This window comes from Chionomys nivalis, chromosome 9 (genome assembly GCF_950005125.1).
Source record: "Chionomys nivalis chromosome 9, mChiNiv1.1, whole genome shotgun sequence".
Lineage (NCBI taxonomy): Eukaryota > Metazoa > Chordata > Mammalia > Rodentia > Cricetidae > Chionomys > Chionomys nivalis.
This window is the reverse complement of record NC_080094.1, coordinates 63785836-63800568: the sequence shown is the minus strand read 5'-3', so window position 1 is coordinate 63800568 and position 14733 is coordinate 63785836.

Genomic DNA, 14733 nt, shown 5'->3' with positions numbered 1-14733 from the left:
TATTTAGTATCTTAACTTTTCTAAAGTACAACAAAATCCCTATTTTTGATAACTTTGGGAAGACATTAACTATGCCATTAGGCAAAGTTTTATTTATAAACCACAGATAAATAAAATCATGTGTTATGAGGTAAATGAAAGCATGTGTATATGTGGTGTGTGTGTGTGTGTGTCTGTGTGTGCATGGTTCCATGGTTTTAACTTTATGATCCTTAAACACTGATGCTAAATAGGGAAGAGTGAATTATTCATAATATTTCCTAAAATATTTCTGAAAACAGAAATAAACAAGGCTATTTTTCTGTAGAATTTTATGAAGTGCATATTCTTCATACAGTTAGAAAAGAGATGTTCCCTAGGGGTGTGTATGATTAGAGGACTTCAGAGAATTTACCTTGGGTGGCTTCTAAGTGTGCACTAAAACCAAAGACTTTTTCTTCACAGACTTTAGCAAGCAAGAGGAACTCAGAGATTTGAAGAACTGCAGTCAATCAATTATCTTGATACTTTCAAGCATCAAAGTGATACAAATAAGTTTTATGGAGGCAAAAGAATATCATTTCATTCTTCTAAATATAGCTATGAAATTTAACCAGCATTCCTTGTCAAAGATGCTGCCTTTTTTCACTGTGCATTATTGGGATCTTTATCAAAAACAGATGAATGTAGGAGCATGGGCTTATACCTTGTTCCTCCATTCTGTTTTATTGATCTATAACTCTGTTGTTTTGCCAGTACCATACTGTTTTCATTACTATAAATCAGTAACATAACTTGCAATCTAGAATGGTGATGCCTTCTGATATTTATTGTTTAGGACCGTTTTGTTTCTCCTGGATGTTTTGTGCATCAGTGTAGAAATTAAGATTAATTTTCTCAACTACTGTGAAGAATTGCATTGGGACTATGATGAGGATTATACTAAATATATAAATTTCTTTTCATATAATGGTCACTTTCACTATATAAATTTTATCCACCTTCTGATATCCTCTTCAGTTTCTTTTTTCAGTGTCTTAGAGTTTTTATAGTACCCTTTTTTCACTTCATTATATCTATTATAGAATATTTTATTTTCTTTCAGGAAGTTGTTAATGGAATTACTTCCCTTATTTCTTTCTTGATATGATTGTCATTGTGTAAAAAAATTCTACTGATTTTTATGTTAATTTTATATGTTGTTAGTAAAATTAATATATTTATCTGCTATAAGAGGATTTTAGCAGAGTATTTTGAGCTTTAGGTATAGAATCATATGATCTGGAATAAATATATTTTGACATTGCCTATAATTTCATTTGGGGGAGTGCCGGTGTGGTTCTCCAATTGGGTTTGATATCAGAGTAATACTGGTTTTATAAAAAATAATTTGGATTTTTTTCCATTTTGTAGAATGATTTGAGGAGTACTGGTGTTACTCTCACTGAAGTTCAGATAAAATTATTGGCTGGGACTCTATGGTTCTAGAAGTATTTAATTTGATAGATTTTAAATTAATCTTTCTATATTATTGCTCTATTTAAATTGTTAGTTTCATTTTATTTAACTTTAGCAGGCCTCATATATTCATCTGTTTATTTTAGATTTTTCCAATTTGGTGGATCTTTATGTATCTTGTGATTATCTGAGCTTTCTAGATGCCTGCTCTTATGTTTCCCTTTTTGTTTCTAATTTTATTAAATTTTAATCTTCTGTCTTTACTTTGTTTGATTTAGCTAAAAGGTAGTCAATCTTGTTTTTCTTTGGTTATCTTTATTGGAAAATCAGGTCTCCATTTCTAATCTCTCAATTTCCAAAAGTATGCTTCTCAAAGTCCAGTGTCTACTCCACTTTACTTTTCGTGAAGTAGAAATACTTCTTTTAAAATATGTTTTATTATATTTTTCATTCATTTTACAGACCAATGGCTGTTCCACCTCTCTGCCTTTCTCCCTTACCTCCCCACTTCCCCCTACCCATCCCTGTGCATTCCTCAAGAAAGGTAAAGCCTCCCATGGAGAGTTAAAAAACATTCAGTTGAGGCAGGGCCAAACCCCTCCCCACCCATTACAAGAAGGTAGAGCAGAGCATCCTACCATACAGACTGCGCTTCAGAAAGTCAGCTCATGCACTGGTGATGGATTCTGGTCCTACCAGTAGGGCTCCCACAAACAGACCAAGTTACAAAACTGTCACCCCCATGCACAAGGACTAGTTCAGTCTCAAGCCAAATCCCTAGGTGTCAATCTAGAGTCTATCTGAGCTCAGACAAGTTCGGGTTTACTGTCCCTGTGAGCTTCCCCATCATGACCTAATTTCCCTTGCTCATATAATCCCTCCTCCCTGTCTTTGAATGGATCCCTAAAGCTCAGCCTGGTGCTCCAATGTGGATCTCTACATCTGCTTCTGTCAGTTACTAGTTGAAAGTTCTATGATGACAGTTAGAGTAGTCACCAATCTCAATATAGGGGAAGACCATTTTAGGAACCCTTTCCACTATTGCTGGGAGTCTTCACTGGGGTCATCCTTGTGAGTTCCTAGGAGTTTTCCTAGCAACAGGTTTCTATTTAGGCCCATAAGGCTCCCTCGATCACGGTATCTCTTTCCTTGCTCTCCCACCCCGTACCCTCACAACTAGACCATCCCATCCCTCATGTTCTCATACACTATCCCTTCTCCTTCACATCTCTTCCCAGGCCTCCTGTTTGCCCACGAAATTTCATCTATTTCCTCTTCCCAGGGTGGTCCTCATGTTTCTGTTAGGATCCTCTTTATTACCTAGCTTCTCTAGAACTGTGGATTGTGGTCTGGTTAACCTTTGCTTTAAAACTAGTATCCACTCATGATTGAGTACATACTGTGCTTGTCTTTCTGGATCTGGGTTACCTAACTCAGAAAGATTTTTTCTAGTTCCATCCATTTGCATGCAAATTTCAAGATGTTATTTATTTTATAGCTGAATAATACTCCATTGTGTAAATGTATTACATTTTCTTTTTCTATTTTTTACTTAATTTTATTTTTCCATTAAAAAATTTCCACTTCCTCCCCTCCTCCCATTCCCCTCCCACTCCCTCACTCACCCACCTCCCTCCCCCTCCAGTCTTAAGAGAGGGCAGGGTACCCTGCCCTGTGGGAAGTCCAAAGCCCTCTCTCTTCCATCTAGGCCTAGGAACGTGTACATCCAGACAAACTAGGATCCACAAAAGCCGGTACATGCAGTAAGGACAAGTCCCAGTGCCATATATCTTCTCAGTCAACCCCCACTGTCAGCCACATTCAGAGAGTCTGGTTTGATCACATGCTCGTTCAGTCCCACTCTATTTGGATTTGGTGAGCTCCCATTAGATCAGGCACACTGTCTCAGTGGGTGGACCAACCCCTTGCTCATCTTCTCCCTCCTTCTGCTCCTCAACTGGTCCTTGGGAGCTCACTCCAGTACTCTAATGTGGGTCTCTGTCTCTATCTCCATCCATCGCCAGGTGAAGGTTCTATGGTGATATTTGAGATATTCATCAGTGTGACTATGGAACAAGGCCAGTTCAGGTACCCTCTCTTCTGCTGCCCAAGGACTTAGCTGGAGACATCCCCGTGGACACCTGGGATCCCCACTAGAGCCAAGTCTCTTGCCAAACCTAAAATGGCTCCCTTAATTAAGATATCTTCTTCTCTGATCCTATATCTACCCTTCCTCCATCTCAACCCTCCCACCTCCCAAAGCTCTCCCCAATCCTTCCCTTCTCCCTTCTCTCTCCCCCTCTCCTCTTCCCCTACCCCACTCCACCCCATCCCCTGGCTCCCAATTTTTGCCTGGTGATCTTGTCTGCTTTCAATTTCCAGGAGGATCTATATCTGTTTTTCATTAGGTTTACCTTATTATTTGGCTTCTCTAAGCTTGTGAAATATAGGCTCAAAGTCCTTTGTTTATGGCTAGAGTCCACTAATGAGTTAGTACATACCATATTCATCTTTTTGGGTCTAGGTTATCTCACTTAGGATAATGTTTTCTATTTCCATCCATTTGCATGCAAAATTCAAGACGTCATTGTTTGTTACCGCTGAGTAGTACTCTAATGTGTGTATGTGCCACACTTTCTTTGAAAGTTATACACAAATCTTTGTTATATTCATAGCTTGCTAGGTTTAACATTTTTAACTTATTGGCTCACACTATTAAATAATATATTAGGTATTATGCAAAGTAGTTCTGTCACTAAGGAAATTCCATACATAAATCAATCTCTATATTATTTTATTGCCCTACTCACCATCCCATGGTTTTGTCTCCGCTTATGTTGGTCATGTCTTCCTGACAAATAACTACTCTTTATGATTGTATTGTCACACCTATAATATTTTCTATTACCGCCCATCTCCTTTCCTTCTCATACCTCTCTTCTTCTCTTAAAGTCAGTCTCCTTTCTACACTCATATCTTACAAAAACACAGATACAAACCACCCCCAATTACAAACACAAATAGATACCTTGATACACATTTATGTATTCCCTAAGCAAATTAACTCTAGATCTACATATGAAAAAAAGAACAAAAAATGTGATTTTAGATTTTTTTTTGTCTAATTCTGGCTTAATTGGCTCAGGAGAGTAATCTCTACTTTCATCCATTTTGCTGCATTTTCCATATATAAAATGAAATAAAATAAATATTTATTTTTATTGTGACTAAATTTCTACAGTGGGTCTATTACACATTTCTTTACCTGTTCTTCTTTCTGAAATTCCAAGATGACTGCCATGGGAATAATATTTGATGTGAGAATATCTCTGTGGTATGTTGAGCTAGACATCATAATATTCTCAATTCTTAGTTTTTGGTTTTCCATTTTACTTGATACCAGTAATCTCCTAATGCTCCCTTCTTTTCCCTATGTTTTATAGATAATATGTTTCCCATTTAACATTGCTACTTTGTTCATTCTTTTTTAACTTCTATCTTTACTCTTTCATAATTCTAAATTATTTCTTTAAGAGATTAAAAAATACCACAACATAATTTTAAATCAGTTACTAGAACCAGTACAGATTTAGTCAGGGTTTTTGTTTGTTTTTGATTTTGGTTGATTTTTGTTGCTTTTTTTTTTCTGGAATAGAAGACAGTTTGTACAATGATGAAAAAGCTTTTCCCTTAATTCCAATAATGAACATATGATATCTATACTGGAAAATCTCACCCTTAAAGTGGAAAAAACCTGAAAAATTAACAAAATTGACATTTTAAAAAGAGGGATAATCAAGGAAGGATTCAAACACTGTGCATTATCAAAGAAGAAATTTTTGTGATAATAAATTTAGTCACATTATATTTAAGCTATAGTATTTTCAAGGGATGAACTGTAAATTGTTGATAACAATTAAGAAAGGGCTTGCATTTTCATCCTTATTAATTTATGGTTTGACATATAAGACAGAATTCAAACCATGATTTTCTGTTTCTAAATATGTATGTATTTGCTTTAGGTATATGAATATGTGACTGTATATTTAACATATGTTTATTTCTGAGCACAGAATCCTTTGTGATCTATATCATGTACAAAAGTATTGTTGAATATGTGTATTTATACATCAGTATATATGCAGTTGAAGATAAATTTAATTAAACTATAAATGTGAACATAAAAATAATTTTCACTATAACATTTTAAACAGTATTTTTATTTATTTTGAAAAACTATCCTTTCTCATTTTACATGATAAATCTAATTCCCCACTCTCTCCTCCCCTGCTGCTTCCTCTAACTCTTGCCCCATTGCACCCCTCATCTACTCCTCAGAGAAGGTAAGTCTTCCTATAGGGAATCAACAAAGTCTAGCACATTGCTTTGAGGCAGGAACAAGGCCCTCCCTACTATATCTAGGCTAAGCAAGGTAATCCTCCAAAAAGAATGGGTTCCAAAACCCAGAACAAGCAGTACAGATAAATACTGGTCTCATTGCCAGTGGCCACAGAGTCTGCACAGCAATATAACTTTCACCCACAATCAGAGGACCTAGTTTGGTCCTATGTTGGTTCCCTCACTGTCAAGACAGACTTGGTAGTTTCCAATTAGATCTAGTAAGCTGCTTCCATGGATATCCATGTCATGGTCTTGGCCTCTTTTCTCATAATCTCACTCCTCCTAGTCTTCATCTTTACTTTGGGCGTTCATCCCAGTGCTCTGCTGTGTATCTCTAGAGCTGCTTATATCAGTTGTTGGATGTAGGTTCTATGATGACATTAAAGATGCTCATCAATCTGATTACAGAGCAAAGTCAGTTGAGGTACGTTTTCCACTATTGCTTAGGGTCTTAGCTGGTATCATCCTTGTTGTTTCCTGAGAATTTTTTAGTGCTAGGTTTCTTGCTAGCCCAATAATGGCTCCCTCGATCAAGATATCTCTTTTCTTGTTCTGTCTCTCTCCTTCATTCAGCTAGACCATCACATCCCCTCAAATTCTCTCCTTCCCTGTTTAATGGAAAAAAATAAAAATGCTGAGAGATCCCTGGTAGCAGCAAGCATCAGAAATGCTGTAGGTCTCCAAGTAGTAGTAGCGGGCCATGTGGCGGCAGGCAGCGGGGTCCTGAGAACAGCCAGTCCAGGCAGATATGGCTGCCTGTCCCCCACCAGTGGCTGGTACCCAGCTGGAAGTCACGTGGCAGGCAGGCAAGAGACAGAGGCATGGATAGGCACACCAAGCAGAGTGAGGTTGGATATTTATTAGGTGTGTTATGGAGGGGAAGGAAAATGGGGAGAAGAGAGAGGGAGGGAAAGGGAAAGAGGAAAGAGAGAAGAGAAGAGAAGAGAAGAGAAGAGAAGAGAAGAGAAGAGAAGAGAAGAGAGAGAAGAGAAGAGAGAAGGGAGAGAGAGAGGAAAGACAGAAGCTGCCTCTCCAAGAGGGAGCTAGAAAAGAGAGACTAAGGCTGCAAGCAGGAAGGAAGACCTGTCTGCCTCATGGTATGGGGGAGGGAGTGGGCATAGCTTGTCTCTTAAAGAGAGAGATCATTATATTCCCATCTCTTAAGACCTCTTCCTGCTTATTTGTGGGCATCGTCTTTGAAGGGAATCTGAGAAGGCTGGGTGCTGGCCACATCCTGACATAGCTGGTCTCTTTACTCCTGTCTGATTTCTCTTACACCTGTTTAGGTATTGATAGAAGACAAAGTTAAAATAAGGAAAAAAAATAGGACCAGGGAATTGAGGGGTATGTATCTGACCTGTTTAACGTAGATCCTTCAATTCAGCTCCCTGAAACTCACAAGAATTTTTTGGGTTTCTGAAAACAGAAAATATAGAAATATATATATTATATATAGTAACATATTTATGTCATAATGACTGTGACAGATACTTTTGCACAATGAAAAGTATGTTTAAGACTATGGAAGACAGCACGAGAGAGAAATTTGATCTAAAATTTGTTTGGTGAGGTTGTCCTTTTAAACTGACAAAACCTCTTAGCTGTCAAACTACCTTAGAGATCTTTTAGAAGGATAAAATTTTACTTGAGTTACTGATTAAAAATTGACAGAGAACTTACTTGGTTGGCACCCAGAGCTATTCCTCAGGGTCCTCCATTGTCACTGAAGGTCGCATTTGCCTTTGGCTGTTTAGCACAGGGCCTGCCAGGTGCGTGAAGATTCTGAGAACTAAGAAATCTGTAGGAAGACAAGCCTACCTTGACCTGAGCAGCTAGGCTGTCGATTCCAGTAATTTTGTCCACATCAGGTGATCTTCAGTTAGATGAAAGGCAGTTTTGTCCAATGGCCAGCTCTTGGCAGTTGAAGCAAATTGCAGATGGACATTGTTCTGTGCCCATTTGTCTTCTGTCCTCTTTGGAGGAGATAGAGTACTGCTGCTTGGAGCCTATCTGTCTCTTTTTGTTATGAAAAGTTTTTTGAATAATTAAATATTTAATTGCCATATTCCCCAGATCTCTGAGCAGCTGAGAGCTGTCTATCAGGTGAAACTACAATATTGAATCTTCCTGAAGAGCTGGGTCGGAGCTTGACTGTACTGGCTCTTAACAGGTAAGATTTACACTAATAAAAAGACAGAAAGAAGAAAAAACTGCTTGCAACAGAAGGTTAACAGAAGAACTGATAATAGTAGAGAACAGCTTAGTATATTTTAAATAAGGACTGGATTAAATATAAAGTATCTTTGTAAGAGACTTAAAAGTACATACCAGTTCAAAACATGAGACTTATTGTTTTTTTAATCGAAATGAGATGCAATGAACAATTATAACATTAAGCATAGGTGCATTTAAGTTACATGTATGAACACACACACACAGAGACTAAACAGGAATTGAGCAAAGTGGATGCTCTTGGAAGGCCCTACCAAAGGCATGCCACTGCACAAAACACACATGCAACAAAGTCAACAAGAGGAATTTAGTGAAAAAAAAATAAGTAAACTGAGGGACAAGACAGGGCATACTTCAGTAAAGATGGGAGAACTTGGTGACCTGACCTGGCTCTCAGTTAAGATGGCAGTAAGGTAACCCATGCAACAAAGTTAACACTGGGGAACTAGGCAGGGAATACCTCAGTAAATATGGCGGAACTTTGTCACCTGAACTGGCTCTCAGCCAAGATGGCTGCTAAGTCACCTGACCCCAGTCAAAATAGCAATGGTCACATGTTGTATGGAGAAGCCACTCAGTTAAGATGGCAGTGAAGTCACTTGACCTCAGTTAAGATGGTGGTAACATCACATGACCTCAGTCAAAATGGCAGCAGTCACATGTTGTATGAAAAAAGACATTCAGTTAACATGGTAGTGAAGTCACCTGACTTCAGCTAAGATGGTGGTAAGGTCATATGACCTCAGTCAAACTGGCAGCAGTCATTGTTGTATGGAAAAGTCAAAATTTTTGAGCTGCAGGTATTTTAAGGTTAATAATAAGAGAAACCTAGAGGTGTTTTCTGATCTGTTGCTGAGCCACCATGCCATACCACAGGCCACAGAGGGAAGCAAAAAGGCTGGAACTGAAGAAGGCCACACCATGGATCCAACCAATCTTGGTGGTAGTAACCACGGCAGGGTCCATTTGCCTGTGCAGTGACAGTAGTTAAAAAGCTCCTCCTGACAGTAGTCAGAAAGCTCCCATAAAGTGGAGCTGGCAGGACACTGGCAGAGTGAGGGTAGGAGCTGAAGAAATAGGTTATTAAGGCTTGTGGGTTTTGGGCCTCTAAAAGGCTTCTACCCCAGGTGGGAATGGACATGGATGGCTTGCTTCCCACAGCTGAAATTGTGAAAACAGCACAAGGCCTAGAATGGGACCCTATAGGCAGGGTGCAAATTAGCACAAACACCACAGGACCAGTGGCCGGGCGTCCCCTAACCCAGATGGGGTGCTATGGCCTGACTGGATCTGGTCGGGGTAACTCAGAAGCCAGAGAAGCCAGTGGTTGCTCCAAGGGGCCTTTTAAGGTGGGGGGGGGGAGAAAAGAAATAGAAAAAAAAGGAGAAAGAAGAATCAGAGGGATCCTGGCCCCCAGCCAAATGTACCACACCGAGTATGCAGTGCTATCATGGGCGAACCGATCCCAGGTCTGTAGGGATATAGCCCCACCAATTGGGGGCGTGTTCACCTTGGGCTAATGTTTACTGATAAATCTGCCGGCCCTTTTTTTGCTCTGCTTTTCCTGTTCTCCGCTGGAACCTGTGGTCCTGTAAGTCTATTTCCTTATTAAAGCTGTATATATTTTTATAATCTGTCTGCATTCATTTACGCCGCCACACAGGTCAGTCCAAACACAATTTTAGCTTAGAGAAGCAACCATAGCAGAATGAGTAGTGAGTAGAAATCATACTGTAGAAATCACGCTCAGGCATACAGAACACATTGCTGTTGTGAAAAAAAAAATATCTGGTTCAGAATCCTGACCCCCAGTGAGGGATTGGGGCAGGAGAAACTCTCGAGTCTTGGCACCAATGTAATGGAAAAATTAAAAATGCTGCAAGATCCCTGGTGGCAGCAGGCAGCAGAAATTCTGTAGGTCCCCACTTGGTGGTAGCAGTCCATGTGGCAGCAGGCAGTGGGCCCTGAGAGCAGTCAGTCCCAAGCAGAAATGGCTGCTGGTCTCCGAGTGGTGGCTGGTCCCTGGCAGGGAGATACATGAAGGGCAGGCAAGAGACAAAGACATAGATAGGCACAGAATGCAGAATGAGGTTGGATATTTATTAGGTGGGTTATGGAGAGGAAGGAAAATGGGGAGAAGAGGAGAGAGAGAAGAGAAGAAAAGAGAGAGGGAGAGAAAGGAGAGAGAGAGGAGAGACTGAAGCTTACAGTCTGAGAGGGAGCCAGAAAAGAGAGAGAGACTAAGACAGCAAGCAGGAAGAAAGACCTGTCTGCCTCAGCAGATGAGGGAGGGAGTGGGCATAACTTGTCTCTTAAAGAGACAGATCAATACACCCTACATTTTCTCCTTCCTTTTCCCCTTCCTTTTCCCCTTCAGCTTTGCCTTCTCCCCCAAGCCACATAATCCCAATTTTTGGAATTTTTTTTCTTTCCCAGGGGGATCTATGTATTTTTCTCTTAGAGTTCTCCTTGTTATTAGCTTCTCTAAGGTCATGAATTTTAAGCTTTTTATCCTTTGTTTTATAGCTATTATTCACCTATGAGTGGTCCATACCATTCTCATCTTTCTCGGTCTGGGTTATCTCACTCAGGGTGGCCTTTTCTATTACCATCCATTTGCATGCAACTTTCAAGAAACATTGGGTTTTTTGTTTGTTTCTACTGCTGAGTAATATTCTATTATGTAAAGATAACCACATTTTCTTTATTCATTCTTTGGCTAAGAGGCATTTAGGTTGTTTCCCCGTTCTAGCGTATCCAAATAATGTGGCTATATAGCTGAACAAATGTCCTTCTAGTATGGTTGAGTACACTTTTCAGAACATATGGTCAAGTTTTGTGGCATTGCTGGGTTTTGTGGTTGGTTGCTTCCTGATATTCTGAGAAACTGCCCAAATGATCTCCTGAGTGGTTTGCAAGTTTCCATTCCCACCAGCAATGGAAGAATATTCCCCCTATCTGCATTCTCTCCAGTACAGGTATCATTGGTGTTTTATATCTTAGCCATTCTGACTGGTGTAAGTTGATATCATAGAGTTGGTTTGACTTGAAATTTTCTGGTGGCTAAGGATATTGAACATTTCCTAAGTGTCTTCTGTTGAGAATTCTCCATTCTGTACTCCATTTTTAAAATTGGATTATTTGGTATTCTGGTATCTAATTTCTTGAGTTCTTCATATATTTTGGAGATCAGTCCTCTGTTTTGTGTGGGGTTGGTGCAGGTCTTTTCCCATTCAGTAGGCAGCCTATTTGTCTTATTTTCTGTATTCTGTACCAGTGTTTGATTATTTTCAAAGCCTTGTTAATGAGTAAGATTGGTCTGTAATTCCTTGTCTTGGTTGAGTCTTTGTGTGAATTGGCAATGTTCTTTCTGTTTCTATCGTGTGGAAGAACAATTTGAAGAGTATAGGTATTAGCTCTTCTATAAAGTTCTGATATACTTCTATGCTGAAATCGTTGTGCCCTGAGGCATTTTAGTTGGGAGTCTTTTGATGACGTCTTCTATTTCCTTGCAGGTTATAAGCTAATTTAATTTGCTCATTTGGGCTTGATTTAATTGCTATGTGGTACCTATCCAGAAAATTGCCCTTTTCTTTTACATTTTCCAATTTGTGGAGGACAGGATTTTGGAGTATGACCTAATGGTTCTCTGGATTTCCTCAGTCTCTGTTGCTATGTCCCTTTATTGTTTATTATTTAGTTTATCTGGATGTTCTCTCTCTGCCTTTTGATTAGTATAGTTATGGGTGTGTTCTTCTTGTTAATTTTTTCCAAAAAACAGCTCTTTGTTTCCCTGATTCTTTATATTACTTTCTTTGTTGCTATTTTATTGATTTCAGCCCTCAATTTTGTTATTTCCTGTCATCTATTCCTCTGGAGTGAGTCTGTATCTTTTGGTTCTATAGCTTTAAGGTGTGCTATTGAGTTGGTAGGGTGAGAATTCTCCACTCTCTTTATGTAGGCACTTAGTACTTTCCCCTTAGCATTGCTTTCATAGTGTCCCCTAGGTTTGGGTACATTGTGCCATCATTTTTGTTGAATGCTAGGAAGTCTTTAATTTATTTCTTCCTTGACCCAGGGGTAATTTAATTGAGCACTATTCAACTTACATAAGTTTGTAGGCTTTCTGCAATTATTGTTGTTGTTGAATTCTAACTTTAAACCATTGTGATCCTATGAGATACAGGGAGTTATGTCATTTTTTTTTTGTATCTGTTGAGGTTCGCTTTGTTACCAAGAATGTGGTCAGTTTTACAGAAGGTTAAATGAGGTGCTCAGAAGAAGATATTGTCTTTGCGGGGGAGGTGTATAATGTTTCATAGATGTCTGTTAAGTCCATTTGAGTCAAACATCTGTTAATTCTCTCATTTCTATGTTAATTTTCTGTCTGGTTGAACTGTCCATTGGAGAAAGTGGGTTGTTAAAATCTCCTACTATTAATGTGTGGGGCTTGATCTAAGATTTAAGTTTTTGCAGTGTTTCTTCTACATATGTGGGTGCTTTGAACTTGGGGCATAGATATTCAGGATTGAGATATCATCTTTGTAGATTTTTTTCCTTGATAAGTATAAAACATCCTTCTCCATTTCTTCTCATAGATTTTAGTTTTAAGTCTATTTTGTTAGATATTAGGATAGCTAATATCTTGTTTCTTGGGTCCATTAGATTGAAAAATATTTTTACAACCCTTCATTATGAGGTAATGTCTGCCTTTGAGGATGAGGTGTGTTTCTTGTATACAGCAAAAGGATGGATCCTGCTTTCATATTGATTATGTTAGTCTGTGTCTTTTTATAGGTGAATTGAATCTGTTGATAAAACAAGATATCAATGACCAGTGCTTGTTAATTCTTGTTAATTTTGATGGAAGTGTTTGTGTGTTTCCCTTTGTTGGAGTATCCTGATATGAAGTTTATTTCATCTCTAAGGATCTCTATCATCTTCCTAAAGTTATATTTAAGGTCATTTTCTTACGCACCTTCTTAGTTAGGATCATGATGGTCTTTCTGTTGTATGATCACTGGTTTCTGGTGTTACCATGTTGCTCGTTAGGTTGTTGAATGAATTCTGCCATTGTCACCCAACATCTCTTTCTCCAATCTGTGTCAGAAGTTTGTTTGCCTCTTGGTCAAATTCTTACAGTTGCTGTCTGTGTCTCAGAGAGTTCCTCTTAGTCTACTCTTTGCAGTTGCTATCTGTGTCTCAGGGAGCCACTGAGATCTTTCTTGTCCCCTCTGTTTGTCTGCTCTGCGCTTCAGAGTTTCTCTGAGGTCTTTAGGCTTACAAGGCAGTTGAAGGGGGTAAGGGTTTTGAAGAAGCCTACCTGCAGGAAGCTTTCATGAAGCTGCAGCAGTTTTGGGAAGGGCCTGGAGTTTCTCCTCAGTAATGAGAACCTAGAGATGGAATGTCGAGCCTGCTGGCTGATCATCCAGTGAGGTCACAAAGGAGGCTTTGTGTGTAGGCGTGGGCCTTGCAGCTTAGAGGGTACAATCCATGGGGGATTGTTGAAGCAGCCTACCTGCAGCAAGCTTGCTACTGGCTGGCTGGTGGTGGAGAAACCCAGAATTTTGCCCCTGGGGGCCTAGAGATTTTATTCATAATTTATTGGAATTAAATAAATACTAAATTCTTTCAACAGAAGCTGACTTGGAAATGGAATCAGAGAAATAGGAGAAACATATTGTTGACAATGAAAGCAAAGAATCATCGGTATGTAAAAGTTTAGTTCCTAAATTTAATAAATATAATTTTCTATAATAGACAAGCATGTGTATGCTACATGCAGTCTTTTTATACATAGATATTTGGGGTGAACATTTCATAACTTGCAGTTCAATTTTATATATATTTAGTTAGAAATGTTGAACACTCTTAGAATGCACAGAAACCCATATTAGTTTCACTTTATTTTCCCTTATTTCCTTATTTTATTAATCAATTAAAAAATGTAAGGTAAAATATGAAAATATGTTATTAAAAATACCTGAAATATGAAGAGTAATACAGAAATATTTGTTATTTTGTAAACAAACAGCAACTTCAAACTTTTGTTTTACTTTCAAAGGACAGAAAATACAATGAGAATAGTGGCCATTGATATTGAATAGTCATTGGAATATATTGGATCTTAATTAATTCAGACACTCTAAGTTTGCATTTTGCAGGTAACTGTAGTCTATTCTACTGAGAAAATAGGCTGCTCTGTGCTTTAGTTCCCCCTGAAAAAGTGTTATTCCTTTGATGCTGAATAATCTTTGTACCAAGCATTGTCATCAATGTGATGTTTATATTCTCTTTACATACCAGTTTAATCATGTACTTGATGTAGATAGCATATATTCTTCTTGAATATATTTTGAAATAATATACTTACATTTAACTAAGAAATATTGAAATACTTGTTTTTAAAATAGTAGTTTAATTTTTCCTATTAAGTAATGGGAAAATCTTGTGTAACTCATTTTGGTATTTGTTTTTACCAGGATAATATGAAGCATCATCCACTGAGGCGAATGCGTCAGTTTTTAAAGGGACTAGTTCCAAGACGTCGAAATATTACAAGAAGACAAGGGAAAGGTAAGAGGTGCATGTTGTCAATATTTCAAAAATGCATTTTTGTGGTTTGTTTGCTTTTTCCCCTTATTCATTTTGTTTTCAAATCAG